The following is a 27,651-nucleotide window of genomic DNA, read 5'->3' on the forward strand; positions in this document are numbered from 1 at the left end:
TGGTGTGTGCATATAAGCGAGTCTTTATTTGATGGACTTTATGAAATTTCTATCTGGTATTTGGGATATTTTTAAATAACGAAGTTTAGTTTTTCAGTCTAGTCAGTCAGTATAAAAGTTTGTTGAGATGCTCTAAATCTTACTTGGGAAATATAAAAAATAAAGATATCTGTTAAAATTAATTTAAAATTAAGAATAAAATCAGGCAGCTTGGGTAAGTCATGTTATGAAAGGCTGAAATACTTCTAGTGTTCAAATGAGAGCCAGTTTTCTACATTACTGCAGAGGAAATAGTATGCTACTGTCTGTGGATATCATTCTGTGCAAGTACCTGGTTGCCGCAAGAAGGCCGCTCTTCTGGATCCTTATTACTGTATATACGGTCTTTCTCCACCATTGAGAATGGCATAACATCTGTATCATGTGGGCCCAAATGAGGCCATGGCACAGTTTTCATCAAACATTACATATATTGTAAGCTAAGGAAAGAAAAGCATGTGATATAATTGGCATTTTTCTGCAGAGCAACTGACAGTGCTTTACAACTTATTTTCAGCAAGTGTTATGTGGATACTTTTGTTTCTGGGAAGTGACAGTGCCTCGTAAAGGAGGACAGTGTAAAGTAGATTAGCTTTTCTAGCAGGAGTAATGCCATTATGACATTCTCTTGGACACTTCGTAGTATGCAGGAAAACCTGAGTCCATTTTTTTTAAGATAAATTACAGCACAAGAGCGAAAAAAGACAAGTACTCTATCATCTTGGCATAATGCTAGGAATTTGTGACTATCCATGCGTACTGCCTATACCGTGCTGTACATTTACACAAAGAAGAAATATTACTGGTCTATACTGCCGCACCATGTTCAGAATACCATAGTTAATGTAGTGTCCATTAAAGCATCTTTATTTTCAGTGGCTTTATAACTCTGATAAAAAGTCTTTGTACGATATAATAGGATAGAAGATCAGCCCAGCAGAGAGTTATTTTGCAAAATCTTTAAAATTAAATGTTAACTTAAAAACAAAATCCTTTTTTGTTATTAGGATGAAACATTTATACAAATATTACTGCGCATGTATTTCTGACTCTTGCACACCTTTATAAACTTTTTGTTAATTGTCAGGAAAACGGACCTAGAATCAGAAAGTTGTTTTTCTTCATAAACCTTGACTGCATGATACATTTTTTTAACTTTCCACATGCTCATGATATTTACTTGGAAGCCAACTGTGTCTGGTACTCCAGACACGAAAAAGTTCTTGCAAGTATCATAATTTCAGACAGGCGTATCTTTATTCATTTTTTATCTTTTCTCTTTAAAGAGTTATAGCTCATTCAGGAAAAACATTGTAGGCATGTGAACGTTCATGCTCATGGAAACTGCTGCAGCCTCTTTACCATTGAAACATGGGGTCAATTTACTGATGTCAAATGGTCCAGCTCTGCTGATTTCACCTGGACCTCACAATCTCACAGTAATGTTGAACTTGGATTGTGACTGGAATGGAAAAGGGGGGATTTACTTTTTCTTTCTCTGATTTCTGCAGCTTTGATGACAAATCTCTGTACAAGACTGCTGATATTTTATGTTAGGTTAATTTCCATTAAGGCTTAAGTCAACACCAGGTTGTTTAGTTTTTCCCATTACCGGGGCTTCCATTCCTTCCTGGTTTGCCCTTTTTCCCTTGACTTTTAAGAAGAGACACTCCTCCTGCTTTTGTCCCATTTTTCACCTCCAGGAGGTGGTAATTCTATTGCTCAAATGGATTCCTGCTGGTTGCCAACACAACCATGTAATTCTGAGGGGAGAAAAATGCCTTATCTGCAGTTTTGATTTAAAGCAATTTCTTGAAAACATAATAAAGTTTCTCACCAATGGCATTAAAGTTAATAATCCTTAATGTTGAAAAGTGGTGGTTAAAAGAAATGAACAAGCACTTGAAGGTTGCACTCTTTTATTTGAGCAGATAGAGACTCACTTTGGGTTTGATTATAGCTGTCCCTAGTGCTGGCAGAAAGGAGGCAAATGGAGAGGAGAGTTTCTGGGCCTCTCTTGGTACCCTTCAGAACTGATCCCATAAGCTTGGGTGAAGGCAAGGTGGTTCCCGGGGAACTCCTGTCAAGTGTGTTGGTCCCAGAAAGAGATAGTGCTAAGAATGAGAGGAAGAAAAATGCCTGCCTCCTCTCTGCCCCTGCATTCATCAGCACTGCCGAGCAGAGAGCTGCAACTTCCCTGAAGTGCAGAAGCTTACTGAGCCCCTTCCCAGCACAACTGGACACTTCTGGGCTTTGCTTAGTTACTCTTTCCATCTTATTTTTTCTTCTGCCTTTTGCATGTAAGAGCATATGACCTAGATTCAGTCACTAGAAAGTACCTTCCTCCGTGTCCTTGACAAGTGGTAGTTGAGACTTCATTTGATTGAGGAGTGGTATTTGGTTCCTCAATAGTCTTTATGCCAGAGTGTCTCAATTTATTTTATATGTGTATTTTCTTTAGCTTTTATTATTGTCCCTAATGTATTTTCTTAAAAAGGCAAGTGAAACTAGATTCTTTTACTTTAAAGGTTTCTGTTTTATATATATGTGTATGTATATATATATATATATACACACATACATACACACTTCAAATTCCTGTTTAAATATCTTCTTTCTAAGCTATGTGAACTTAGGTCTTATAAGCCCACACTTTTTAGTCCATGAATCAGCTTCTCTGCTTTTCTTAATACCTTTTCAAGTGCTATATTAATATCATTTTATAAGGTGGTGACACAATATTCTGGCTGCACTTTGCTAGAGAATTCAATAATCCTGTTCTAACTTCACTGAACATGCATTCCCATTCTAGCCAACTGTGGGTATAAGCATGTGGGAAGAGATGTGCTTGCTATCACTGTTTTTCCCTGTCACTTCATCTTTTTTTTAAGCTATGAATGTACCATTATTCGAAGGTCCTTTTTGAATTCCTTCTGCTCTAAATCAATCAGTTTTATCTGGTATTTGTTTACTTCAAACCAGTGTGTAGTCCTTTACATGTGTCAACATTAATTTCGTGTGTAGTGTCAGCCAAGTTAGGGAGGAGGCCCAAACCCTAGCTGTTTGTTTTGGTTTGGTTTTGTTGTTGCTTTTTTGCCTTTTCAATATTTTCAATATTTTTTTTATTTTTTTTTTTTTTTGCCTCCTCCACGTTTCTCTCTCCCTGCTAGTTGTGCAATGTCAGCAAGCACAGCTAGTTTACAGTTGCTTTTTTGACTAGGTCATTTGTCTAGATTAGATACTGCAGAGGTCTGAAGTACAACCTTTGGGGAACAGCAGTTGCTAGGACCCTGTAAGCACAGCTTATTTCATATATGTACATGTGTGCGTGCATCCCAAACTGTACATCACTTGGTCTGGAGCTCCCTAACCCAAAAGACTGGGTTAGCTGAATGCTAACCTGCTGCTGGGTCTGCTGTCATCACTGCTACAAGCATCTGTAGGCTCAGTGCTCACAGTTTAAAAGAATTGCTTGATATATTTGGTCAAGTCAAAAATACTGATTTGGGGAGGAAATTCATTATATATAATATATTTATAGAATATGCATTTGCACTAATAACCTTGAACACTGCAACTCTCTGAGCTGCCACTAATCTGAACGATGTGTTTGAAGTAGCAAGCTCCTTTGGGAGTGTGTCTGCAGGTGTGCGTATAGCATTGGATGCATGCATTCGTGCAGAAATATATTGCACAAATAATTTTTCAGCAAACTTATAGTGAGACAAAGCTCCATCACTTGAGACTTTAGCTAAAAGTATTCTGATATTCTGAGAAAATTATGTCTTCCATTGTGGAACAGTCATTTTTGGCAACAACCTCCCAAAACAGCTGGTCATACCGAGTTGGTTGGGGTCTTGTATCTCTTAAATTCTTGCCAGTTGCTGTCTACCAGATTACTACTGCATTAATTCTCATACAGGCTGTCTGTTAGGAGAATAGAGATTATTTTAGATGTTACGCATTAAGGCTTAAATTGACAGATTTAACAGCTATTTATCTCTAGGGAAAGTGGTGTTTCTAACTTTTCGAGTTAGCAAATGCTCCCTGCTGATATCCATTGCTCTTTTACATGTGTGCCAGGCCCCCTGGAAGTAATTAGCAGCAGGATAAATACCTGGAAGATTATAAGGTTTACATTTTATTAAACATTTCTGAATTTCAATACCTTCCTTGTCATGAAAGCACTTCTGATAGTGAGCATACGTCCTCTAATAATGACACAAATCATATTACTCTCAGCCATTTATCAGCATTCATACCATTTTGTCCTTGCAAAATTATTCTGTGATTTATTTTTAAAAGTAGTAGTCTGAAGGATGCAGTAGCACTTAATACGGCAAAGATAAGATGAGGCAAAATTAGTGAACAATTAATGTTCATTTCATTGAAGAACTAATTTAAATTAAATTAATTAAATTATTTAGTTCTTCAGTTGAATTTGGATTAAAAACTATTTATTTGTTGTAATATGCTTTGCATAAAGTACAGCTAATTAATCAGTAACTTAGTCTTCCAAGTGACACTGCTGTTGAAGAGGGAGATGGTCGAGTTTCTTAAGACTGAGATTTACCACATTGGTCATACAAACTATTTTAAATAGGAATACACATGTATGTGATGTTACCAGGACACACCCACGTTATTCTTTCAGATTTTTCTACTGGTCCTTCTTAGATTGCCAGACTGTCTGGCAGGTCCCAGTTTCCCTGCAGGTTGTGGTGACTGTATTAGAGCCAGCTGTGCTTTTTTGCAGATGTTTGAGTGGGCAGTTACAAGTTGGGGTGATTGGCTTTTTAGCTTCAGGAAGGGAACAGAGTTTCACAATAGCACAGCGTCGTATAAGAGGTAGAGCAAAGCAAATTGTGAAAAATTATAATTTGTATTTAAGTCTTAACAGTTAGTTATGTAAAGCTGTGAGAATCCCAAATGACTACTCCAGGAGTTTCTAAATTGCATTGAGAGGACAAAAGCAGCCTTTACTATGCAGGAGGGTTATTTTCCATGTTCTGCTTTTCTTGATTTGGACCACCGAATACAGTGTCACATACAGTCTTGTGAGATACAAGTAAACAACCTGTATGTTCAACTCGGTGCACATCACTTAGTTTAAGTAGTACTTCCAAGGGCTGCTCTCTGGGATGGCTAGGGTTCCTCTCAGGCAATAGGTGTTGATTCTATTTAACAACTTTTTAATTTAATTTAATTTATTTTAATTTACTTTTCTTGTTACTTAGAAGTTTCTGTGAAAATGTAGGCACACATTCTTCTCTTGTACATTTGTCTTCTCCTGCCTGAAATGTAGTTCAGAGTTTATTAAACAAGCCAGAAAATTGCATGCTATCTCAAGAATGTGACTATTTGCTATTCTTCCTGAGATATGCCATATGCTTAGTTATGCTCTCTTAGTAGTGGAAAGGTCTGCTGTTAATGACTGCATTAATGTTATCATATAATTTTTATTGGGTGATTGTCTTATCAGACGGTATGAATGCATGTTATGTTTGGTCATTGCATAATATTCTTGGTGTGGGGAGGAAAATCTACAGTCCTTTCTAAAAATAATGTATTGTTTCTAATTGCAAAATCAGTGTTTTGGTGTTAGTGATGGCATGCGAAACAGAAGACATGCCATCATTTTCTAGGGTATTGTAACAACAGCGTGAGTTCTGCATCTGCCTAATTTTCACAGTTGCAATGTATTAGACAAACCCAATACAGAAATCATGAGACAATCTGGTTAAATGCAATATCAAAATGACTATTTTCAAAACAGTATTGGTCATCAGAGAAACACTTATAATGTATTTGTCTGTTACTAATCACAAGGAGGATGCTGAAGCACTTAGTTATATGGGAGAGCTTAATATTGACAGAACATTGAAATCTGGTCTTTTCTCATGCATATGCTGAAAATACATAATTATACACTTATATACAATGTTTTGCATAGGCAAATAAGTTTTTAATACAGAAGTGTTTTGCCTTAAAGTATACAAGGATTGCAGTCTCTATAGAAAGTGCTTTTTTTCTGTTGGTTTGCTTTAACTATGCAGTGTTTCAGTACATCATGTGCTTGAGTCAGTGTTTATTTCAGTCAGTAAGAAGGCTTCAGCAGCATTTGGGGGCAGATCTGTGGCAGGGATAAGAAAGCAGAAAATGAGATCTTGCAAGGAAAGTCATTAACATTGCCAATTTCAAAATAACAACAGAAAAGTGGGAGCAAAACTGGAAGTTTTAGAAAGGTTTTCACCCAGAGGGTTTTTTCTGGTTTTGGTTTGGTTTGTATGTTATATGCAGCACAAAAATGTATATATATTTAAAAATATAAAAGAAGGAAAGTTGATGATTAAAAACTGGTCTTCACTTCATGGAATGTAATATTTGCAACAGTTGTAAGCGTGTTTTAGTAAAACCGTTATGAACTACTGTGTGGAATAGGATACCCCATTATGTCACTGATAAAAATGAAACAATTGAATATGACCCAAGGGTGGATTATTGCCACCAAGCAATGTAACAGAATGTACATTACAGTTAGTGTAATTGCACAGCTAACTGATTTCCTTTCCTTTAAATTAAAATTGCAGTATGAAACTGCATTATCTAATTTTGCTTACCAAGACATTTAGGAACTGTTTGCAAAGTAGAGCAGAATTGAAGTAATGTGAAGAAATGGGGGGAAAAAAAAACAAGCCTTCTTGCATAAATTATTTTCTATGAGCAACTAACATTTCTGGACTGAATTCTGGCAAAGTAGAACAAACTTTGCACAGAAGGCAAATAAACATTCGTTGTCCCACAATCCAAACACAATTATATGAAACTGCAGAAGTCAAATTGGTTACAATTTACTCAACATTTAATGAAACTAAGGAAGACAAGAAATGATGAAAAAATGGTTTCTTTTCAATTCTTTGCTTTTGTTTGAGTTAATTTCATCTCTGTCTGGACAGAGGAAAACTCAAGGGACAACAGATTCAAAGCTTTGTGCTATATGCAAAAAGTCTGCTATTGAGATATTAACAAACCAAGACTCATTAATTAATCTCATTCCTGTATTTTTTTTTTGTGAGTTGATAATGTCTATCCCTTCTAGTGCATTACACTTACCAAAAATGTTTGTATATTTTAAAAGCTAATATAATCTTAAAGTACCAACAACCACGAAACTGAAAAGCTACCAGAATATTTTGGCTCTTTTTTCCAAGTTGGGAAATGCATAAGACACAAAACAAAATAGATACAGAACTTGGCTGAACTTTACTTGAATTTTGCCAATGAAAGCTTGCAAAATCCAGCCAACTTGGCTATTAAAAAGAGCTGTTGAGCCAGCACTAATTATGTCAACAAGTAGTTCGTGCTCAGTCCTCACTGAGTCCTGCACTTTTATAGGATGGGAGGATGAATGTCATGTATGTAGGGAGCAGAGCAGCTGCTTCGTTTACCATTACTCCATTTAAGGGTGTGCTAACCTTGCAACAACCTAGTGACATCATCATTTTTCACCTTATTCCTTTCTCATGGGGTATGTCTTCACAATAAGCCTGAGGTGAAAAGGTTTCCTCGGCAGGCAGACAGCCTGCATGACAAATGTGCCGAGGAGTCAAAGAAAATTTTAACCTGCCCTACCTAGCCATAGTCACTTTTTGCACCTAGGAGCAAAGTGATAAATGTTTTTCTTCAAAAATGGGGAGGGGTATAAGGAATAAGGCAGGGAAAAAGAAGTAGAATATACTACATATGATATTGTGCTAAACAGATCTGCGTACCTGTTTTTCTTTTCCCCTCGGGTAAGCAAGCGGTGTGCCTGACCCCTTATATCTTGATTGCGGTGTTCATACAATGGGATGCTGTTTGTTTGAAAAATCTGTGCAGTATTTCTGTGTTAAACAGACCTATGTTATACTCACCTTGGCAACACTAGGGAGCTGTGATTTCAACTGTATTTTTTTAGTATTTTTACGTCATGTGTATTGTGTCCTAATAATTTAGAAAACATTTCATACAGAACTAATAAATCATTGTAACTTTTTGAAGATTCCTTCTCACTGAAGCATAATGCCTGATTTTCCATAGGTGATTTCAAATTTCCTAATGTACATTGCATTATATTCTGTTGTGTCCTAGACTAAAGTCAGGCATAAGTAAGGCTCACCAGGATGTACAGTTGCTCATCCACAAAATGCTTGGCTTAAGAACAATGATTTTAAAATGAGATACGAAGTTAACTTTGAGGGTAGTGTAGCATAGCTATATCATTTCTGTAGCTGCTTTTTGTTATGAAATAAGAAAAGATGTGATCCAAGAGTTTATATAGCATTGTCCCATAGCAAACTTGGGATGGCACCAAGGTGGCAAAGCAGTGAAGGATGAAATCTTCATCTTGCACTGTTCTGTAAAGTCCCGTCAGAGCTCCTCATCTGAACCGAGTTTGTTGGTGGAAGGTATCTGTGTCTGTCCTATGAACATGGGAGCAATCTCTGCAATGGAAAGGGTTTGTTATTGTGTGCCTGCCTGCCTGCCTTGCCTTCTCCCCAGAGCAACACTCTGTCACGATGGGAATAAGCACCGTCATGTCACCCATGACTTCAGCAGTCATGACTAATGTGCTTATCCTGCACCCAGGCCTGTGAAATAATTCATGTATAATCTCAGCACCACGATTTCTAAACAGAAGAGAGAGGTGATGTAATAAGCATGTTAATTTAAACATGAAAAAAGTAGATGAATGGAACAGATTTAGGATTAGGATATCAGGATGAATCTTCAGGAGATGTGTCAGGCTCAGAGAGCAGGTGACATGAAGGGACACTGACTGGTCCTGGCACACGGCTCTGCACTTCAACTGCCTCTGTGTTTCTGTCATTTGTAAAGTTTTGTGGACATGGTAATATGCTTAAAGTGTGCACACATGTATCTGCACAACATGTCTATACAACCAGCATTATAAAATGTACCAAAGATGCAGATGAAGAAAGACCTTCAACACTGTATTGTTATGCACTGTATAGTAGACTTCTCAGATATTTTAATTGTCATGTTAAGATTTTAGATATAAAACCATCGTGATTGAACAAACAGGCTTTTAGCTAATTTAAGTTAGAATAAATGTGAGCATTTGAAAGCTGTATGGTGGGAATGGCTCATAAATGAAGCATTTTTCCCCTTAGGGATATAATCAGAATGCATAAAAACCCCTGTAGGAAAGACATTCATAAATTAGAAAAAAAAATTGCTAAACAGAAGCATCATCTTGCCAGATATTAAGCTGGAGGTATGCTAAAAGAACCCTGGCCTTGTTTGTAAAGTTGGGAATAAATCTGTTAAAAATAATTGAATTTATATTTAACTTGAAAAACAGGGTAAGATCTTTTATTCTGCACTTATAAGTTTGAATACACTTTCAGTTGCTCTTAGTTATCTCAAATTAAATCTTAAATTGAGCTTGTGGTTCTGTGAATTAATACTCTGGCCTTTCAGCTCTTTTGCTGAGGTCATTCAAATCTAATGGTAGAAATGGTCACAGGGTCAAGTCTTGGTATGTAGAGTATAGAAATGGTTTAATGATGCCAGCAGATGTTTGCATTCTGCATGTTGGAGTTGTAATGCACTGGTGGGCTCTGTGAAGGCACTCGATTATCACATTATTATATCTTCATTCTATCTGAATTGTGAGGCATGGAACAAGAAAGCATTAAAATAAGGTGAAGGTTCTGACTTAAACCAACAAAAATAAGCAAAATCAGAGTTAATTTTCTACCTACGCCCTTCTTAACTGTCCCTATTGTGCTCAGTCATTGTAAGGGTCCTGGGAGGTTGCATAAAGTTAAATAAATAGGCTGCAGTTGGCTAGAAGAATTGAGACACATAAGAATGACTTTGAAATGCTTTGGGTTTACCCATTATAAGTCAGAACTTAAGTATTACATTTACAGACTTTATATCTAGTTCTCTGTTAATGTCATAATTCTGTAAAAAGTTGAAAATATCCATGAATATGAAAATATTGATAACCAACGGGCCAATAAAGAATTGTAAAGTGCCAGGCAGGTTCTGTCATATGGACTCAACACTGATAATATAAAAAAGTGCACGTTTTGTATAAAAACGTTATGAGAACAAGACGTGCATTACACAGTAGTCAGTTTTAATGTTTTAATCATTTGTTGATTATCAATGTATTAAAAATCAAGTAAACAGAGAGAATTGCAAGCTACACTGGAAAGCAAAAGCTTTTAAATACTGAGTTGCATTCTTAATGCTTTTTTATTCTTTTTTTGCTTAAATATGACCTCTATTCCACCTCCTTCTAAAACACATTGTTCCAAAAGGGCTTGTGTTTTTCCACTCAGAAACACAACATAGCCAACATCATTAAACAGGAGGGATCCCAGGACGGCTACATTCCCAGAGTTTATTTTTAATGACATTTTGCAAAATCATATTCCTAGGCTGAAAATCATACATGAAGTTTCATCCTTCCATTCGTAGCAATTTAAAAAATATTTTTATAGTACTTTTAAAAGCAAATAAATGAAACATGACTAAATGCTGACAATCCTTTTGTTTAGCCACTCTGTGTAACACCGGAATGGGATATTTACTGCTGTCATGAGTTTTATTTGTCATCTTTCTTAGTTCACCGCTGCCATCTTTCTCCTTGGTCTATACAGATAATTATAGCCAGCGGTGATGATTGTTATTAAGGATATAGCAGTAACATCTCTTCACAAATGTACTATGATTTGAAGCTACTGCAGCGTAAGTTTATCCTGTAATAATGTGTTTAGTGGACTTGAAGGGGATGAATATGTGACACTGCATAGCTGTAAATTGCAATAACTTCTGAAGTCAACAAGGGCTCAATATTATGTCATATGGGACACACGGTCTGTATGATATGTATTTCAAAGGCTACATCCAAACCATCTTTCTCAAAAGGTCTGTGCACACCGGTGTTACCCATGCTTGCTGTAGAGGGCAAAGTGTGTCTGCTGGCTGTTTGCTATGTTTGGAGCTAACAGACCGTAGTAAAGGGGAATGAGCAGCCGTCCTCTGGGTCTTCCATCACTATCATTGAACATAAATAAATAACCTAAATTCTGATTCCAAAGCCAAAAGCTACCTTCAGGTTCACCTCTGCAGTCTTGTTGAAAACAATGTATGAACTAGCAGAGCGCCCTGTATTGACTTTTAATTCCCGGGTGCATTTGCTGTGCTGCCATATGTGCTTCTGCAAGTGTCTGTGGAACAGGAGGGGAAGAAGGAGCCTCATTTTCCCTCTGAAAGTCATTGACTGCACAAGAAGTAGTGCAGTGAAAGTATTGAAAGATCACTCAGAAGGAAGCTGCATTTGAGCCTGCTATATTATGTCACATGTTAGCGTAGAAGGCTGTGGTGAAGTGTGATAAATTTGGTTCTTCTACACTGTATTATCACTTTGTTGCTTAAGTGGTCTTTTGAAAAAAGGTGACAGCAGTACATAATGGACAGTACTGTTGAAGTCCATGAACAGCATGTTTTTTCTAATGTAAAATCTTGTTACCATTTGTCAGCCAGGAGATCTCTTTTGATAATCAAGAGATATTGTGCAGGTGGTTAAAATAATTTTGATGTCTTTTTGTTTGTTTGTTTTTCCCAATGCATGATGATTAATCCTAGTTACATGTCACACCAAATTGGAAAATGCAAGCTACCTGTATGATGAATGTGTTTAGAAAGGTTTAAAGGTTTGTTCACTGTAACATCAGTGCCCTCAAAGGCTGTGGACAGACTAGATGAAGGATTACAAATACAGTCCTCTCTCCTTCTCAGATGCCCCCTCCCTCGCTGCCCCGCTCCCTCCTGACAGGGCTGAACACTGTCATGCACCACAGGCTAAGGTGGGAGCACCAGCTCAGACTAAATTTATGCTAACCCAGAAAACAAATTAATTAGAGAATTTTCTATTGCAAACTTTTCTGTTGGTAGACTTCAGGGGTGGCCCCCTATGATCATGGGAAAAGGCAGGAAGGGAGTGATGAGCAACTGGAGTATGTGCATTGTTCGTGAGATGTAGCAGGTTGGTAACCTTAGTCTTTATGCAGATAAAACTCTCTACCTGTAGCCTCAGCAGGAAGATCTTCAGACCCTATAAATATGATTCAAGTGAAGTGCAAGTATGCCTAAAGGTCCAAAGTAATAATAAGTAACAATTAAATTTGCATCCATTTGACCTGTGGACTTAGTTGTCAAGTTTTTTTTTTGATGTCTTGGGGCAGGGAAATGAGTTGGTGCCCACAGATTTATTGGCATTATGTCATTAACTTAAAATTGTAAATGAGAGTTTCCCTTTCCTCTCCCAACACAAGTGCAGAGGAATCACAAACAGTGATTCTGGTCATTCTGTGCAAGAAGAAAGGATAACTGAAACAAAAAGGGATCATGTTGTACAGGCTAGTTTTTATCTTCAGTCAGCTGGATCGCAAATAAAGGGATAAATATGCATTGCCAGAAAATGAATTAATTTTTCCTTATCTTTAAATACTGTGGGATCTCTCCCTTCTTCTACCAGGAGACCTACAAGGTCACCAAATTAAACCTTTATACAATCCAAAAATTGAATCTTAGTACATCCATTTTCCTAATACAATTTCTGCAATACCTATCGGTGCTGACAGTTTTGGTCACATATCTCTATTGTGCTGTTCAGTTTTATTTGACAGTGCAGGATGGCATCAGCATGTATTGGAGGTAACATCTGAGCTGTGGCTGATCTCTTGGGACTGCTGTACTACTTTACCTCCTTGCCATCATAAATGGATGTTTCTGTCATTCCCTAAGATTTCCTTCTGGGTTAGGCATCTTTCTTTAATTATTAATCAAAAGCAATGTAACAATCATTGCAAACAAATGTATCACTGTACTGAAGCAAGTATGTTAGATGGGATGTTAGTAGTATTAGTGGAACAGGATTTGGATGCAAAGGTTGTGATCTTGTCTTTTTCACATCTGCTTGATACATAAATTATTATGCTTGTCTGAGTATTGTATTTCCCTGCTGCAAAAAGAGAAAAATAAATGCAGTAGGCTAGCTTTTTCTGCAGCATTCAGACTGAACAAAGGCCAAGTGACTTATGCAAAGCCATTCCTGAATTCTGTGACATAGCTAGGACAAAAATGTCCTGAGTTTGAATGCAACCATATGCTTACCACAGGGGAGAAAACAGTGCGAGGTTATAGATATGAAAAATCCCACTGCTTTTTGTTTGAGACTAGTTTATGAACTTCTATTGTCCCTAGTTTTCACACGTTTTACTTGCAACAGTCGTGCTTTCAGAAGGAAGTATATATTTGATACTTCTTTTTTTTCTAGGTGCAAATGTGTGCATCACTGTTCAGTTCCCAGTTTGCATGCACTCACACAACTCTCACTTCAGACATGGGATCCTTGAACAGTACCTGGGAAATGTCTGCTTTAAATTAAATACCTCTTGATAGAGGTCAGGTTAAAGAAAAATCTCAAACTGCTGTGGTCGGCATGGAGCCACTTTGTGTTTTGCCCTGCATAGCTGCGGGTAAAGGCGTGGGCAATGCTTGTTGGTGTGTGAGGGAGAGCACTGTGCCAGGCTTGGGCACACACACCTCTCCTCTAGCAAAACTCTCCAGCTACGTCCCCACGTTGCATTTCCCCCTGAGTGCACAGAGACCTCCCGGAGAGCTGTGGGCTTTGCAAGGGGCTGCAGCATCTGGCAGCTGCACAGCTTCCCCATCGCCTGCGCCTCTTCCTGCACAGACCACCTTACCAGTGCAGATGGGGGAGAAGCAGTTTTGCCACTAAAAACTACTATTCATTGTCTTAGAAGTAGAACTTCAGTATAAAATCAACATATATTTTCACAGAAACAAAACAATGGGTCCATTTGGTCTCCACTCACAGCATTAGCTTAATCCTGCTGTTGAAAACGCAGATGTACAAAGCTGTGGCTTGACCTAATAAAATATGTGTGATCAAATCTGAACTGCTTCTCTTTGAGACATTCATTTAATACATAAATTTAATATACTTTTCTTTGATAAAACTCTTACTAGGTGTTGAAGATGTTGCCATTTTAAGTATCAGACTAAGGATATTTACTGACTCCTGCAAGTCAGCCATTCTATTGAAGATATTTATTAAGCTCCAAAATAAATTATCCATATTTCATTGTGTGCAATATATATGAATACAGTACATTGCATCATAGTGTTTAATTTTTTTTTTTTTTCTTGAATTTCTTACAGGTATCAGTCTTGACTGAAGTAAAGTCAGGCTATCTATTTTAATATTAGCATAACAGTATAAAAACTACCAAAAAGAAACTGCTAGCATACAAACATTAGTTTTCTTTTTTGTTCACTCAAATTGTCACAAATGGTCAATCTCCTTCAACAAGTCTCTTGCTATTATAATATTATAAATATTTGCATTTATTAAAAAAATCATTTGTGCAGCCCATAATCACCCTTTTAGAGGCACTGAATGTAGGCCCTTATGCTGGAAATAATTAATGTCCTCATTCTCCTGTTAACCTCATGTCTGCTTTATAGGAAGCAGAGGGCGAACTTTCTGGAGCAACTGAAAACTGCTAGATATGCTGCTCGTAATGAAACTTGTATGAATTCTTAGGCTGATTTGAAAAATGCACACCGAAATACTAGAATGATTCTAAATTCTGACTTTCTATCCCCTTTTCTCCCATCTTCCCCCCAAAAAAGTGAGCTGCACTGTTTTAATGAAAATATTTTAATCTGTCTGGTTTGAAAACGTTTTCTTCCTTAAATACTACTGCACTTTGAATATAATCACTACATGGTAATGAGGAAGAGGTCAAGGTTCTAGTTTTGCATCTCTTTCTCAGTGTCATTTACAGGATTCGGCCTCTCTACTTTTAAAAATATGTGACACCAACCTGGGTCCCTTTCTTTTTATAGTGCTTAACCTCACCTACCTATTGCAGTCTTGAGAACAGAGAAATGTGAATCAGATGATTGTAAGTATTTAGGAAGTCATGGACTATTAAAAAGATATTTAAACAAATAATATCCCACTTATTTTTCTTGATTTTATGTTAATATAAATAAAAAAAAACCTATGTGATGGTCATGTGGGAATTACAGCAATTTCTAGGTAATTTGAGGTTATCTGTAAAAGAATGCATCCAATAAACTTCTTTTAAATTATTAGCTAGATCTATCTTTAATATGCATTCTATATAATGTACTTAAATGTTATTCCAAAAGGATTTTTAAACAGCAACATTAATTACAAATTGAATATTTGAATATTTTATGGATGATTAAAAACCATAAAACCTTCCAGGAGTTCATGGAAATAGATGCTTCTGTGTATATGACGACATTGATATTTTTAAAAAATGCCTAGATTGTGGGTGCTACTTCTATTCCAATGAATAAACTCCTGAGTTATTTTTATTTTCATTAAACATGAGAGATGTGAACTAGCACAACTGGATCCATGCAAACGGTCAGCATCCAAATTACAAGTGCTCTTAATAGGTCCCTCTCAGGTTCACAAGAGGCATTCCCATCTGATGTCATCAAAATATATGCAGAAAACTATACTACCTCCTCAGTTACATTGTGGGAATTTTGAACATCAAGTTTTTTGACAGGATACATGGAAAGATGGGTGTAATGTAAATCAGTAATTGCACTTGCAAATATTATGCATCTCTCAGAATAATTTGTCCACAGCATTTAAATACCTGTGATACAGTGGGAGAAGTGATTTAGGGGTGAAGGAAGAATAATTCAGGAAGGCTTTCCTGGTAACTGGTACAGGGTTGAGTTTGAGTGCAACATCAGGACTGACACAAATGAAATAATTTCATGAAAGGACAAATCCTTCAAGTGCTTCTGCATTGTGGTGCATTCTGGACAGTCCTAGGGACAGCACTTCGGGATGCACCTGGGTTACGTTACTCAAAATACTCTGCTGGGAGAGGTACAGCTGCACAAACGCTTGTTTGCTGTTCTGGTGGCATGTGGGGGTCCACGGGGTGAGAGGCTGAAACAGGAGCCAGAAGGAGGGCAGAGGAAGCTGATACCTAGGGGACAGAAAAATCACAGGGGAGTAAAAATGTCTCTGAAGTTATATGAGGGCAATTGTCAAAATCAAGGCTAAAAGATGGAGAATGTTAATAAAACGCTCAGTTTCAAAGCTGGGAACTCAAAATTGAATGTCCAGCTCTGTATATAAGCAACTAACATGTCATTTAGATGTATAAAATGAATATTTACAAGCTTAAATAAATACTTATACCACTGATAGTAAGAGGATTGGGGCAGATGAAAACATCCCTCCCAAATGGTAGGATTCACCTTCGCCTTTGCTGCATGAAAGAGATGGTGAGGGAGATTCCTTGCTCAGGGGTGAAACTGAATTTATACCTGAGGTTGCACAATAAGAACCTAATGGATTGCAAAATGTGTCTCTTCACTCTGAAAAAGAGTAAAGGAACATGAGCAATCTTGGACTGTATGTAAATTGTTTCATTGTACCTGCTAAATATAACATGAAAAACTTGAGACTTCTAAAATGTCACCTGCTTTTATCAAGCTTCGATGAGATTACCTTTTAACAGAAGTTTCATTTTCATTTCCTCCAACATTTACTGAAGTGAACGAGGGCCGTGACTCCTTTATTTCCTAATCCTAGCCAGCAACTTGCTTTTTTCTGTGTTTTATGTCATTCCATATGACATTGCATCAAGGCAATTCAGTGCTGCATGCAGTTGAACCAAAAGCAATTTAAGTCAAAAATGGTCAAATATGGATGTCATTTATAAAGCTTGTTCAAAGGTCTTTGACACAGCTCAAAGCTTGCACACTTTTGAGTTGCAGCAAGGTTTTTCTCCTCTTATTTCTGAAGCAAAATTGTGGTGTTTTAATAGAGCTCCACTGCGTGAGTAGCAGACAACACTTAGTACTTAGAACAATCCAATCGTAAATTAAAAGTGTTTTCACTTTTATTATTTATAGAAACTTTTTAGAAAAAAAATACAGGACCCAATATAAAAACAATATAAAAACATGTGTTTATATAAAAACAAGTATCAGTGGAACAGCCTTGCAATCTAAAATCGAAACATCTTGTTCTACAGTCTGTTAAAATCTAAAAGCTCATCCTAGTGTACAGAGTTGGGGAAGTAAGTTATATGTTTTCTTTGATGGATTCTGTGTTTTCACACCCATTTTAATCAGATCCTAAATGCAGTTGGCTCTAAGGCCTTGCTTTTAGAGTATTTCATATATATATATATTTATTTATACATATATATTTTTATCTATTTTTAAGATATATAAAAAGAGACACTTCCCTCCCCTTTTAAGACTTGGTGGCTTGTTCTTTCTTTTGCTTAGTCATTACAACCAAAAGCCCACATTTTGTATCCAGCCAGTCCCACTGTAAGAGAAAGTCTATATGTAGGACTCAATACCTCTCTGTAAGAAAAAGTCTATATGTAGGACTTAATACCTCTCTGTAAGGCCACAAATTCCAATGCAGTACTATACACTGGTAAAGGTTTATGAAAGTGCTGTTTTTTGAACAGAGAATGCTCAGAGATTCTTAGAAATGTTTATTTCACCTAAGTGCTGAAGAGTTTTCTCTGAGTAATTAGTTCACTAGTGATCTTCAGATAAAATCATAGTGGCAAACAAAAAATACCCAATTTACAAAAGTTTCTTTGTGTGATTTTTTTTTTTTTCTGTTCTTGACGTAAGTGTTCAGCTAATACAATTCATATGGCCTTTGCTCAGGATCTCAAGAAACATTTGGAATTGCTTATAAACATATTTCTTTAATCTTGTTTTTGATTAGGACATGTTTCAAAGCACTCAGATGTCCAGCTATGAAAATTCAAGAGATAGATCACTGTTAAGTGCAAATCTGCAGTTGTAAATATTTCCCCCCTCCTTTCTCCCCTGTCTTCATGACTTGTCCCTTCCCCTGAGCCAGGAGGGCTATTCATGTTTTTGCCATCACTGTTATTTTGTCAACTGAAGTGTGTTCAGAATTGCCAACACAGATTTATTTTGTTATTTAAAATGTTCTGTTGCTGTCTGTTGTCTTTGCATTAAAGGGTCATGGTAAAGTAGCGTCATGAGAACTGTTTTCATTAAGAAGGTATAATGGCAAATAAAATTGCAGTTTTAAAATAAATTTATTGCAATTAATTATAATATGTATGTTGTGTTTTCAAAAAATACATTTGTTTAAAATATTGCTGTTGCTGAAAATGAGCTTAAGGTTCCTGGTCGGTATGTTTGGCTGATTAATTAAGAAACTTATTTTAATATCAGAATATCATCATCATGGCTTCTTGAAGCAATTAAAGTAATGAATTGCTTGCATTTCCTTACATTTTATCTTAATTCTATATCTTTTGCTACACTCTTTCCAAATAGTAAATATATTCAGTAATTATATCTGATAACATGTAAGTAGTTTATATTAGATAACAAGATATATAATGCAGATAAAAATAGCTTTGATTGCATCTAGTGTATATTACATTTATTTTATAAATGTAGTATGTGATGCATACTGCATATTTCAAAAGGGCTCTGAAAACTTGATAAACTGATAGGCACCTTGTACAGAGTACATTATTTCACACACCTCCTTAGTTCTTGCAGTTACTTCTGGAACAAAACATGGTTTAGGGGTGCACAGCAGCTGAGCTAAATGCTTCAAGGAAAAGATGAGAGTATATCTAATCCGATTCAAACTGTCTGTGATATTTAAGATGTAGCTGCTGTTTAATATTTTAATAACAGAAGCCAGTGGTTTATGTATAACATTTGTGGACAGTTAGATTCTTAACAAAAATTAGCCTACCTCTGAAGTATTTAAAACCTTATCCGTCATAGAAACAGACTGTTAAGAGTAATTGAAATGCTACTACAAAATTGTTGCCATTTTCAGATGCTCTTGAGATTAAAGCAAAGATGTCTAAAAATTTTTGCAGCCCTAACTGGAAATTTCACCTTTAGTTTCCCAGGGTGATTGTACCTCTGGTGCCAGTACCAAGTACCAGTGGCAGGAGGTGTGGGTGCTCCAAGGTGCTTGGAACATATGGCATGCCCCCTGAGGGACTTCTGTCTGTGCTCTCCTACTGAAGTCCTCTGGATCCAGGACTGGTTTGAGTGTGTAGAAGGATGGGATAGTGAGTCTGAGGTCTCACATCCTGCTGTTACTTAAGAGGTGACCCCAGTTACCCGAGTAGTTCATGACATTCTCTGTGCCACGGGTTTCTGTCCCCTCCAGACGGCTGGAGGCTGCATTTGTGAGTGTAACTTTGGCCTGTGTTTGACCTGCAAGATGGACGTTGGTTTGGAAAGCTGTCATCAAATGGCAGAAAAAGATTCCCTGGCAGTTTGAGAGGGCAGTCTAAGACAACCCTCTGCCTCACTATTAAACCACCATCACTCCTGCTAATATAACATGATCTCAACCTGACCCCCAAGTGGGGATGAGGAGTAGGGGTATCCACAGCAAACGGGAGGTGTGCAGAGGGTATGCATCAAAAAAAAAATTCTCCCAAGGCCTGTACAAAAACAGTGTGTGCATTCTGCCTCAGGACTGAATACAGCTGACCTCGCAGTTGTCTTTACCATGAAGTTCCGGAGGGCAAACCCCAGTGAAAGACTAAATGTCATATTACTAAAGTATACTTTGGTGAAATATTTCTCAGCACTGAGCAAACATTGCAAGTAACAAATATATTTAATGGAGTGTATTATTTTATTATAGCTAGTTGCTATTATAGGCAGTTAAGGCATGATAAACAAAAGAAGCAGAAATGTGATGTACTAGAAGATCAGATCTCTTTCCCTTATATCTGTTTTGTCAACTTGCATTCATCTACTTTCTGTTTTCTTTGGTGAGCAGTCATCAAGGCGTGAAATAGCTGCCTTCCCACGTTACCAAGCCATGTAAATTTTGCTTTGGGAATGAGCTTATTTCAGACAGCATTCCTAATCATGGTGCGTTAGCACCACTTGCATAGGAAAGAACACATCACGAAAATGTTTTAATACTCAGAGATGGCATAATTAAAGTAATTTACTAATCTGTGGCATAGATGAAGTTTAGCATATGAAATAATGATAAAAAGTCATAAATACGTTAGAAAGTTAGCATATCAAAGTAATTGGGAAAAAAAATAATTTGGTGATACTCAGATTGTTGATGCAAATGAGCGTATCATTAAATGATGCTCTGAACCAAAAGACTGGCAAAATGCCTTTAAAACACATATTCTTCTATTGCCAAGAGAAAAATGCTTATTTTTTTTACGTTAAAGTTTACTAGTCTTTATATATTTTGTCTGTTTATATAGGTCAGCTGTATTTTTTTTCATTTCAAGAACTGTATCCTACTAATGTTATTGCTGTCCACTATACTCCTAATGGCAAAGTAACACTGAAAGCATAATTACATTTCCTAATTATGTGTAATTAAGCAAAACCCAGATGATGTATTCAGTGAGCTCTTGGAATAGCCAAGTGTCAAGGACTTTTGGAATTTTGTAGCATTTCTCTAAATAAGCACATTATACTGTTAAAGCCAAGATACAGTTTTGTGCACTCTGTTCTGTAAACCTGCTTAACAGCTAAAATATAGTATTCATTTATTTAGCTGAGTAAGGATATAGTTGAGATTTCCTCCCTCCGGTTTTTAGATTTGTCGTACTTAACCCAGGAAAAGGGACTTTAAACTCAGCACCATAATGTTCTGCATGCTGACAAGCTAAGTGATATTTATTTTTTCAAACCTTAATCCTTTTGAAACATGGAGAAATAAATACATCCTCTTATCTAGCATATGCCCGAGACTGGAAATAAATTCTTATTTTCTTTTAGTCCTGTACCAATGGTCTACAATGAATAATTTGGGCAGTCTCACTGAATATAATAGGAAGAGCTTCTCTATTACCAGTGATAATTATAAAGCTCATAATGGGAAACCTCCAAAGCCCTACCATCAATCAAGGAAAATAAACAATGGAAAATGATAGGTATATAGAAGTGAAAATGTCAAAACCACATATGGAAATGCAATAGTTTCTGTGAGGTTATAAATCATGAGGAAGTAATAATTTTAAATGTAATTAATATTCTCAGATTAAAACATAACTTTCTAAGGAATTTAGCAGACATTTTTACAGTCAGGAGCTGGATGAGTCAAAGCATTAGTAATGGGATTAAGGAGACTTTCACTTCTAGATCATTAGGTCAAATATGACCCAAATCTGCAGTGCCTGAAAGTTATCATTTCACAGCTGTGCAGTGGCCTTTGTGAAAAGATTTGTTGATTTTGGTCTAGACTCCAGCAGGCAAGGGTCTGCAGACCAAAATCAGCCGTGCTGTAAGCAGTTTTGTTCTCAGTGAAAACAAAAGAACTTGGCCTCCATCATCTCAAAGCTTGGATTTTGGATTATTAGAGCATCATTAAAAATCCTGTGATGTGAATCCTTCCAGTAGCAGAAGCCAAGAACAAAATGGCCTTTACAGGGGAGCTGCCTGCCCCGTGTCTGAGAGTGATCCCTCCAGACGAGGATGCAGATGAGAGTTGTTTACTGGAAGTTTTTCTCTCCTTGTCTCATGAATGCCTATCCAGGAAACCTAAGACAAAGATGAAGAAAAGGCCTTCAGAGCATTCCTTAGCGTGTGAATTCCCACACATGCCTCTTAAAATAGAGGTTGATTTGAATGATAACCCCAAAATTCATTGCTATCGGTTTAGCAATCTACACCAATTTACAGGTATAAAGCTTGCTAAAGATTTGTAAGTGAATGATGTATTGGTTTTCCTGTTAGTTGTGATAATGAATGTAGAAAAGGGGGAACCCACCTAGTGTAAAGTATTAGTATCCATATTAGGAAAACCCTAATTTTTTTGAACACCTTGTTGGTAAATTTTAGTCTTATATGGATGAACTCAGGGGCATGTTGTGCATTATCTCAGGAAGGATTTGAGCAGGAACTGCACCTCCCAGCAGCACTGCACTATGTGGGCGCAATATTTCCAGTTTATTTTCCCATCTCACACCATGGTCCAGAGGGCTCTGGCTAATGCACTTGGCTTTCTTTATACATCAGTGTTGGAGTTTAGAGGCCTTGAAATTATCTCCACTCACATATAGTCCATTCCCTTGCAAAATTGGGTAATGTTCAAAATATGTCTGTTCATGCTGGTTGACTTCTCTGTCATTTGGCTTCCAGCCAGTGAGATCTGAAGACATTCAGGGCACGTTTGCAGTTTTCCAAAGTTTTTATGTCTATGGTGATTCCTGAATTGGCTTTTGGGGAAGGCAGTGAGCTAACTAAGGTTTCCTCTGAGCTGTCTGTGTGGACGAATGCCCCTGGTGCACAGTCACACTGAGATGGGTGGTGGACATGGTCTGGTTCAGAAACTTCTGCCCTTGCTGCAGTGCATTGTGCTTACACTCATAAACCCAGCAGAGAGAGAAGGTGCACATGTTCAAGGACAGCCTGACACTAATGTGTGCTTTCTTACATGTTTTCCTCATGCTTTCTTGAACATTAAATTGTTAATAACTTAAAAATTCAGTCCTTGAACTAGCTCTGTTTCTCCTAGTTCTTGTTTCTAGCCTCTGGACGTGACCAGTGCCATTGCCTCACCTCCATGTGGACTGTGGATCATTTACACCTCTTGGATCTAAGACACTTACAGAGATGCTGACTTGCAGTTTTTCATTCTTTTCATTTCTTCCTGGCCACAAGCAAGCCCAGTTCCTTCCTTGTTTTCCACCCTTCATTCTTGTCCCCTGTGTCCCCCCAAACCACTCCCAAGCCACTCTTTTTGGCAGAGCTTGTAATTGTGGAAATAATGGAGGAGCAAGAAAATGTCTGTTGCTCTAGTCATAATATGGTCATTGCCAGTGGCTTATTCTATGGCTAAATCAGTCAGTGCTTAAAGGATTCAATTTTTTAAATCCTTTATTCCTGTTTTGAAATTCTTCCATGTTCTTTTCCATACATCTGAGTGAAACTGAGACTCTTTTTCGCATGATTTTCACCAAAAACAAATATATTTTTGACAGTTGAGGAGTCTGTTTACAGGCTGAATACAAATTCTTGCAATGTTGTTTTTTGATACATACATAATATTAAATATTTTCCGGGAATATTTGTTCCTGTGTTGGAAGTTTACAAGAGGAAAGAACCAATGAACCATTGGTAGCCTGGTTCAGCTCTAGCAATGCATTTTGTTTGCAGTGCTTTGTTTGCTGTTGTGAATTTCATTTACTAGGTACACATGACACAAAGCTTTATTAATTGCATGAAGAAATGACACAACTATTATTCCCAGTAACAAATGAGTCACTAAGTTTGCGACAGCAGACGAAAGATGAATGCATGCATGTGAGATCTGTAATAGTTATAGGAGCTCTTCCTAAAAATACATTTCAACTGATTTACAGCATTCCTGAATAGTTTAATATGCTGTACTGTGTGTGATATATTCAGATTTTCAGTCCCAATGCATTCCTGAAAAGAATGTCCAGTGTTGTTGTAAGGATTAAATGTCCCACGGTGGATAAAGGCACCAGAGAATGGAGGACAATGAAACATTAGATGTAAAAACAAACAGATGTGGCATAATAAGTGAAAGGTCAGTATGTGCTGGAGACTAGCATGCGTAAAATCAGAATGGTAATTTCAAAGTCAGAGGCCAGTATGGCAGCAGAGCTCCCTCCAGTACTGCCCAGATAAACGAGTCATTAGCTAATCTGTACTCCAGCAATGGGCTTGAGTGAAAGAGAAGTTCTACTCTGCTATCTTTACTTGCCTCTTAAAAAATTCATATGGTTAATATTTAAGTTTCAGAAACCTGTGGCCAGCAAGGGAAAGTTCTCCTAAATGACCCCATTTGTGCTAATGTAATGATCTAATGAAAACTTTAATGCTTATGTTTGCATAATTTCAATTCATTTTTGCTGTTCTGATTATTAAAATTGCTCATTTAAGGTCTATCTTTTGTTTTGTTTGATTTCATCATTCCCTTTGGTAAGTGTTGCAAAAAATATGAGGAAATGGATTTAATAGACACAGTTTCAGGAATGGTTTGCTAAATGGTGCTGCAGATACTCCCATTTTTTTCCTTTGTTCTTCTACATATGTTTAAAGATATTTCTGTTAATTTACAATTTGAAAGATGGGTGAGGAGCAGAGAGTTTGAAAAATAGATTACTGTCTTCATTAATACAGGTTTGACCTACAAAGTCTTCACGTACTTAATGATTAAAAACCAAAGTACTAAATAATAAATTATAAGAATTTATAGGAGTCATCATCTTGAAATTAGCTTACTGAATGTTCTTATCATAATAAATCTGAGTGGGTGTCTAATTTAGTGTTAGCTGACTAAAATTATATGTTGCAGGCAGATAAAAAAAAAAAAAGAAAAAAAACTTTTGTTTCAAGACAAATGATATGAATTTAATCAGAAATAACCCAAAAGGCTACCATATTTTGTTGTGTCTACTTTGCAGAAACTTTGGCAAAACTGGTATTGGTAGAATGAAGATCGATTCCAATTTGTGAATCTGGCAGACAAATTTCCTCTAGCAATTCAGTGATGTTTATGGTAACACTTCCCTTACTGCTATAGCCAGTCAAAAACCCAGGAAACAAATGACAAAATATCTGCTGTATCTCTTATTCAATCTAAGTATAGCAAGAACATTTGCCAAGATCTTTTTATGTGATTGTAGAACAATCTCCCTCTCTTCCCTTTTTATCTCTCACTGTTATAAAATACGTTTCTCAGTTCACTTAAAATGTATTTCTCCTCACATATGAATAGGAAACCTCACATACAGACCTGAATATTTTCAGAGCCGGTAAGCTGCTTCTAAAATTCAGCTGCTGGGAAACCTTGAAGGAAAAGAAAGAAAAACGAAGATTAATTTAGGAAGTATATTAAAAGCAGTCCTAATCAATATTTTGCTTCAGTCCAGGCAGTAAAAGATATGGTCCTGAGCCCGTTCCCAGGACAGTCATTCTGAGCCTTTCTACAATGCCAAAACATGTGGGTTTGGCCAGTATAGAACTAACCTATATACAGTCACTACTTCTGTCAACAGACTTCACTGAGTGAAGGACTGGGACCCTAGTTTATAAACAGGTACTGAAATCATATCAAAACAGCCTTACAGGGGAAATTTCTCTCTGCAGTTTATAAAGAGCAGTGAGAGCTGCAGAAAGCAGTCAGATTCTGCTTTATCCTTTTACTTTGCCTCAGTCGCTCACCCTAATTAATTAGAGGGAAATATGCCTTCCAGAGAAGAAGAAAGTACCTTTGGGATTTTCATCAGGAAGTCATAGCTCTTGTGGTTAAAAGGGAAAAGATTTGTTGTTGTTGTTTTAAATATTAAAAATTTAAAATGTGATTCACTAGTACTTCATTTTTATCATTAGTACCAATTCTGCAGTGCTAAACGCTGTTGATAGTATTTAAGTTTCTTTATGTAAACATAATTTTTGATTGCACATTTCTAATCAGAACTAGAAAAACCATGTGCCTCAATCATTTTTTCCCAAAGAAGTCCTGGAGATCAGATTCATCTCTGAAAATGCTGATTAGTTGTGTTTCATTACCTCCTTTCAGAGTATTCAAATGTTGAAAAAAATCAAAACAAAGATGAGAGTATACAAATGAAAATTAGATACAGTATTAAATTAAAGGAGCTTATAGCTCTCATTTTCTAAAAAGCCCTTACCTTAGCAATCTCCTGTCTTTGGGCCCTGTGTGCTCCCATGCTGTAGCAGTGTGCCTAGAATGTGCACGAATGTGAGGTTCCTTTTGAGCACCACTCACTGTGTATGCCATAAAATGGAGAGTAGCTTAGGTAATTACTATGTCACACTGTGTAATCATTGCTTAATTGGGGAAGAAGATGCTTATGAAATAATTTTTGTTAGCCTAATCATTAACAATGTGATCCAAACTCCCATTGTTTTTTTAAGAGTGAAGATGAGCCCCACTTTCAGTATTAGTTTTACTTTCTGCCTCTTAAGTACAATCCTGATCAGTGGTATTTCATTGTATAATGTAGTGTCCAGAGACCCCTTATGATGAGTGTCTGCTATGCTGGCAACTATGCAAAGACTTGTTAAGAGGTATGTCTGTCCTGCAGAACCTGCACACTGAGACCACAGCTGAGGAAGTCAATCTCTACAGCAGTCACCTACATATTTCAGTGCTTTTGGGGATACTGGGATGACTGCTACTAGTAAGTAGTTCAGCTGGCCCATACTGGTGAGCATGCTACGGCTCCATATGGTTTAGCAGTGGCTCCCGACACTTTTGGAACCAAGACTCAGTATCACTATTATTTCCTCAAAAGGCAAGTATCCATCAAAAGGCAGTAATGTTAAAGTCAGTCTAGTAATAGCACAGGCTGAATGGTGGGACTATAGCAAAAACAGAGAGAAAAGCGATGTTCGTTTAGCCAGTATTCCTTCCTTCTGGTTTGCTCAGCAAGATCTTCAGGAGTGGACTGAAGCATGTCCTCCCTATACATTGTGTAGGTGTGATACTGAGGTGTAGTCACCATGAGTTTCCTGCAGGGATGAGTATTTGCAGCATGTTTCATCTGTGAAGTCTACATGACTCACTGACACACTGCAGAAACTGTAAGTGAAGACTCAGCCCAGAGTCCATGCAGAGGGATATTTTGTGCTCCGTTCTGTATCCCTTTTCTTTCATGGCTGTGCAGGGCTAATTGCAGGGTATCATGACGTTTCAGTGAACTGTAAAACATAACCCATACATGAAGACAGAGCTAATGTCATGTTTAGTGAAAGAATGCTCCTTTTATAAGAGCTCTGGGTTTTGTAATGGAAGATTTATAATGCACTGATTTTTTTAAAACACTTTTTTTTAAGTATCATTAGCATTACTAATGTGTGTGTTACTTTTAAAGGCTTGACTCAGCAACTTCCACATGTTCCAGATTTCTTGCGACTGATATGCAGCTGTGTTGCTGTGTAACAATGCAAGGTCATTTTTATGTCACATATGTAGAAATAACAGAAATTGCATTCGGTCTGAATTAACATAATGTCCCCTAAGATTTCAGTGGGGAAAAAACAAACAAACCTCAGCGTGATCCATTAACACCAGAATTCAGGGGATAACCTCCAGCACGGGCTCTAGACACGCTTGATTACACACCTGGTCAGTGAGAACCCTCTGCGCTTGGATGCTATATTCTTTTTTCCCCCTAAACATTTTGTCACAAATTAGTTATTTAATGCAAATGATCAGACAACTTGTTTCTTCTGCTTAGTTAAAACTAAGGTAGATGAAGTTTTAAAGATAAAACTGGACACAGTTACGTCTTTGTAATACATACAAAGGTACAGGCAGGAAAAAGGAAAGAGTATTAAGTGCTATCCATTTTCTTCGTAATAAATTAATGTTTGTTTTCTTTCTCCCTGAAACTTGTTGCAGTTTACAGTTCCATGTACATTATGCATTTACAAAATTTTCCCTAGGATTCAACTGGCCCATTAAGAATAGGTTGTGAA

At 37.0% G+C, this 27,651-nt stretch overlaps 1 protein-coding gene across 2 annotated transcripts in view; it reads left to right on the forward strand.

Annotated features, from left to right (window-relative positions):
- The window catches only part of WWOX (WW domain containing oxidoreductase), a 529,125-nt gene that overhangs the window by 312,863 nt on the left and 188,611 nt on the right, over positions 1–27,651 (forward strand). The window lies entirely within an intron of this gene.

This window comes from Tyto alba, unplaced genomic scaffold (assembly GCF_018691265.1).
Source record: "Tyto alba isolate M040663 unplaced genomic scaffold, T.alba_DEE_v4.0 Super-Scaffold_26, whole genome shotgun sequence".
Taxonomy (NCBI): Eukaryota; Metazoa; Chordata; class Aves; order Strigiformes; family Tytonidae; genus Tyto; species Tyto alba.